Consider the following 6,000-nt stretch of genomic DNA (forward strand, 5'->3'; position numbering starts at 1 on the left):
ATTGTGTCAGAACAACATTAAAAAGCATGTGTGTGTCAGTCTCAGGGGTTAAAGTATGGAACAGTTGAGCAGGTGAATTAAAGAAATGTAAAACCATAGGTAAGTTTAAAAGAGCAAATCTTAAATAAATACAAGGATGAAGAGCAGCGGTTTACCCAGGACGGTAATGGCAGGATTTAGGAGAAACATGGATTTATTGTCCAGTTCTGTAATGTCTTTTTGCTGTGTGTGCGTATAGAGTACCATATGTACAGAGCTTATGTATTACAGATAGGTGAAACTTTATCTGTACATCTGCTTGTATGTAGCTTAAATTATAGTCAATATATTATAGGAACCATTGGTTCCTGAATAGATTTTCAGTGTTGTAAATATTATAGTTATGGAAAAAAAGATAAAAAATAAAAACTTGATTGTAGTAATTGGTAATTAAAGGGGTAGGATTAAATAAGTTTTTACTTCTGCCTACTCCTTTTTGAACATGTAAACGTGCATCAAATGCAAGATATTGTCAAAAGTCTATCTTTTTGTTTTTTCCCTTTTTTTTCGCAAAAGCCTGGGTGACTGTATTTGTTATGGTGACATCTCAGATTGTTCTTTGTTGTTTGTTTGTTTTTTACTTTTTAAATAGTTTTTATTTTCACTTTTATGCGTGTTCAAAATAAATTAATATATATATATATAAAATTATGCCATTTTTACCAGAATCTCAAGTTGACCTAATCCTCTCCTGGTGAAATCAGCTGAGGTGTTATTTTTGGATTATCAAAGCTTAAAATGTTTAAATTTTTGAAAAGTACAGTTTGAAGGAGAGGAAATGAATCTTTCAAATATTTAAAGAAGCTCCAGCATGATTAATAAAATCCTGACAGTGTTTCTGTGCTGAAATAAAGCAGACAGATGTGACGCTGAGGAGGCTTCTATTAGAGGGTCTATGAAGATGATGAAGGTTGAAGCCTGCATGCTCCTCCTCCTCAGACATGTGGCTGAACCAGTCACTGTGTATGTTGGGTCATTTCTGGATCCAGCTCCACTAACAATGTGTTTATCTGACCTTCAACTGGGAGTTAAAGTCCTTTAACAAATGGTTTACTGGTCCTTTCATAAACGGTTTACTGGTCCTTTAATAAACGGTTTACTGGTCCTTTCATAAACGGTTAACTGGTCCTTTAATAAACGGTTTACTGGTCCTTTAATAAATGGTTTACTGGTCCTTTAATAAAGGGTTTACTTGTCCTTTAATAAATGGTTTACTGGTCCTTTCATAAACGGTTAACTGGTCCTTTAATAAACGGTTTACTGGTCCTTTAATAAAGGGTTTACTTGTCCTTTAATAAATGGTTTACTGGTCCTTTAATAAATGGTTTACTGGTCCTTTCATAAACGGTTAACTGGTCCTTTAATAAATGGTTTACTGGTCCTTTAATGAAAGGTTTACTGGTCCTTTCATAAACGGTTTACTGGTCCTTTAATAAACGGTTTACTGGTCCTTTCATAAATGGTTTACTGGTCCTTTAATAAATGGTTTACTGGTCCTTTAATAAATGGTTTACTGGTCCTTTCATAAACGGTTTACTGGTCCTTTAATAAACGGTTTACTGGTCCTTTAATAAATGGTTTACTGGTCCTTTAATGAAAGGTTTACTGGTCCTTTCATAAACGGTTTACTGGTCCTTTAATAAATGGTTTACTGGTCCTTTCATAAATGGTTTACTGGTCCTTTAATAAATGGTTTACTGGTCCTTTCATAAATGGTTTACTGGTCCTTTAATAAACGGTTTACTGGTCCTTTAATAAACGGTTTACTGGTCCTTTAATAAATGGTTTACTGGTCCTTTAATAAACGGTTTACTGGTCCTTTAATAAACGGTTTACTGGTCCTTTAATAAACGGTTTACTGGTCCTTTCATAAATGGTTTACTGGTCCTTTCATAAATGGTTTACTGGTCCTTTAATAAATGGTTTACTGGTCCTTTAATAAATGGTTTACTGGTCCTTTAATAAATGGTTTACTGGTCCTTTCATAAATGGTTTACTGGTCCTTTAATAAATGGTTTACTGGTCCTTTCATAAATGGTTTACTGGTCCTTTAATAAATGGTTTACTGGTCCTTTAAGAAACGGTTTACTGGTCCTTTAATAAAGGGTTTACTTGTCCTTTAATAAATGGTTTACTGGTCCTTTAATAAACGGTTTACTGGTCCTTTAATAAACGGTTTACTGGTCCTTTAATAAACGGTTTACTGGTCCTTTAATAAACGGTTTACTGGTCCTTTAATAAACGGTTTACTGGTCCTTTAATAAACGGTTTACTGGTCCTTTCATAAACGGTTTACTGGTCCTTTAATAAACGGTTTACTGGTCCTTTAATAAACGGTTTACTGGTCCTTTAATAAACGGTTTACTGGTCCTTTAATAAATGGTTTACTGGTCCTTTAATAAATGGTTTACTGGTCCTTTCATAAATGGTTTACTGGTCCTTTAATAAACGGTTTACTGGTCCTTTAATAAATGGTTTACTGGTCCTTTAATAAATGGTTTACTGGTCCTTTAATAAATGGTTTACTGGTCCTTTCATAAATGGTTTACTGGTCCTTTAATAAATGGTTTACTGGTCCTTTCATAAATGGTTTACTGGTCCTTTAATAAATGGTTTACTTGTCCTTTCATAAATGGTTTACTGGTCCTTTAATGAAAGGTTTACTGGTCCTTTAATAAATGGTTTACTGGTCCTTTCATAAACGGTTTACTGGTCCTTTAATAAAGGGTTTACTTGTCCTTTAATAAATGGTTTACTGGTCCTTTAATAAACGGTTTACTGGTCCTTTAATAAACGGTTTATTGGTCCTTTAATAAACGGTTTACTGGTCCTTTAATAAACGGTTTACTGGTCCTTTAATAAACGGTTTACTGGTCCTTTAATAAATGGTTTACTGGTCCTTTCATAAATGGTTTACTGGTCCTTTAATAAATGGTTTACTGGTCCTTTCATAAATGGTTTACTGGTCCTTTCATAAATGGTTTACTGGTCCTTTAATAAATGGTTTACTGGTCCTTTCATAAATGGTTTACTGGTCCTTTAATAAATGGTTTACTGGTCCTTTCATAAATGGTTTACTGGTCCTTTCATAAATGGTTTACTGGTCCTTTCATAAATGGTTTACTGGTCCTTTAATAAATGGTTTACTGGTCCTTTAATAAATGGTTTACTGGTCCTTTAATAAATGGTTTACTGGTCCTTTAATAAATGGTTTACTGGTCCTTTCATAAATGGTTTACTGGTCCTTTAATAAATGGTTTACTGGTCCTTTAATAAATGGTTTACTGGTCCTTTCATAAATGGTTTACTGGTCCTTTAATAAATGGTTTACTGGTCCTTTAATAAACGGTTTACTGGTCCTTTAATAAACGGTTTACTGGTCTTTTAATAAACGGTTTACTGGTCCTTTAATAAACGGTTTACTGGTCCTTTAATAAACGGTTTACTGGTCCTTTCATAAACGGTTTACTGGTCCTTTCATAAACGGTTTACTGGTCCTTTCATAAACGGTTTACTGGTCCTTTAATAAACGGTTTACTGTTCCTTTAATAAACGGTTTACTGGTCCTTTAATAAACGGTTTACTGGTCCTTTAATAAATGGTTTACTGGTCCTTTAATAAACGGTTTACTGGTCCTTTAATAAATGGTTTACTGGTCCTTTAATAAATGGTTTACTGGTCCTTTAATAAATGGTTTACTGGTCCTTTCATAAATGGTTTACTGGTCCTTTAATAAATGGTTTACTGGTCCTTTCATAAATGGTTTACTGGTCCTTTAATAAATGGTTTACTGGTCCTTTCATAAACGGTTTACTGGTCCTTTAATAAATGGTTTACTGGTCCTTTAATAAATGGTTTACTGGTCCTTTAATAAACGGTTTACTGGTCCTTTAATAAACGGTTTACTGGTCCTTTAATAAACGGTTTACTGGTCCTTTAATAAATGGTTTACTGGTCCTTTAATAAATGGTTTACTGGTCCTTTAATAAACGGTTTACTGGTCCTTTAATAAATGGTTTACTGGTCCTTTAATAAATGGTTTACTGGTCCTTTAATAAATGGTTTACTGGTCCTTTAATAAATGGTTTACTGGTCCTTTCATAAATGGTTTACTTGTCCTTTAATAAATGGTTTACTGGTCCTTTCATAAATGGTTTACTGGTCCTTTCATAAATGGTTTACTGGTCCTTTAATAAATGGTTTACTGGTCCTTTAATAAATGGTTTACTGGTCCTTTAATAAATGGTTTACTGGTCCTTTAATAAATGGTTTACTGGTCCTTTCATAAATGGTTTACTGGTCCTTTAATAAATGGTTTACTGGTCCTTTCATAAATGGTTTACTGGTCCTTTCATAAATGGTTTACTGGTCCTTTCATAAATGGTTTACTGGTCCTTTAATAAATGGTTTACTGGTCCTTTCATAAATGGTTTACTGGTCCTTTCATAAATGGTTTACTGGTCCTTTCATAAATGGTTTACTGGTCCTTTAATAAACGGTTTACTGGTCCTTTCATAAACGGTTTACTGGTCCTTTCATAAATGGTTTACTGGTCCTTTAATAAATGGTTTACTGGTCCTTTAATAAACAGTTTACTGGTCCTTTCATAAATGGTTTACTGGTCCTTTAATAAATGGTTTACTGGTCCTTTCATAAATGGTTTACTGGTCCTTTAATAAATGGTTTACTAGTCCTTTAATAAATGGTTTACTGGTCCTTTAATAAATGGTTTACTGGTCCTTTAATAAATGGTTTACTAGTCCTTTAATAAACGGTTTACTGGTCCTTTAATAAATGGTTTACTGGTCCTTTAATAAAGGGTTTACTTGTCCTTTAATAAATGGTTTACTGGTCCTTTAATAAAGGGTTTACTTGTCCTTTAATAAATGGTTTACTGGTCCTTTCATAAACGGTTTACTGGTCCTTTCATAAACGGTTTACTGGTCCTTTAATAAATGGTTTACTGGTCCTTTAATAAATGGTTTACTGGTCCTTTAATAAATGGTTTACTGGTCCTTTAATAAATGGTTTACTGGTCCTTTCATAAATGGTTTACTGGTCCTTTAATAAATGGTTTACTAGTCCTTTAATAAATGGTTTACTGGTGCAGAGTCAGACTGCAGAGAGGTCTCTGCACTCGTGTTTATCTTCCTAAAGGTCGTCATCAGAGTTTATATTTCTGTCACCACCTGTTACTGATCCTGTGAAACACTGTAGAACTAACAGAGTTTTTAGAGGAGGAGTAAATCCATCTGAAGGTGCATGCTTCATGTTGCCCTGCACGTTTTCACGTGTAGAGATAGTTTTTAGTGTTGGAACGAGTTAACCTGCTACATCCTAAAACCATGATCTGCTGTGTTTTAGGTCTGTTGCTTCTGTTTCTGTGGTTTTTTACTGGAGTCAGAGCTCACTGTTCTGTTCAAACACTCACTGACGGTGGTTTATGGTTCACAGATTAAATATTTCCTGTTTCTACTCTGCTGTCTCTGGGATTCTCTTCCTGATGGAGTGACTCTTTATTGATCAATGCTGTAGAGTCACCAGAGGGAGGCTGGTGTTTACAGTGATATCAGAGGAACTTTGGACCACAGGGAGGGGACAGGTTTAAAACCGGAACGGGGAGGAAGTGAGACCAGGACTAATGGACACCAGAGTCTCTATAAAGACAAGATGATCGACCATAAATAACTTTATCTGGTTTCTATCAGGATGAACTTTTTACTCCTGATGACCACTGAACAGTCAATCCTCTATTCCTCCAGGGGTTAACCCTTTAAATGCCAGCTGGTATTACACCACTGACATGCATGTGCATAAGAAATAATATTTTTAAATATTTTCAACAGGCCATGAGATTATTCCATTTTAATTCCATTCTGTTACTCTGTACTGTTGGTTTAGAACCGAGGAACACTTACAACCATTTATTAACCCTGAAGAGTTCCTTAAATATCCTGACAC

The sequence above is a fragment of the Cheilinus undulatus genome, linkage group 11, assembly GCF_018320785.1.
Source record: "Cheilinus undulatus linkage group 11, ASM1832078v1, whole genome shotgun sequence".
Lineage (NCBI taxonomy): Eukaryota > Metazoa > Chordata > Actinopteri > Labriformes > Labridae > Cheilinus > Cheilinus undulatus.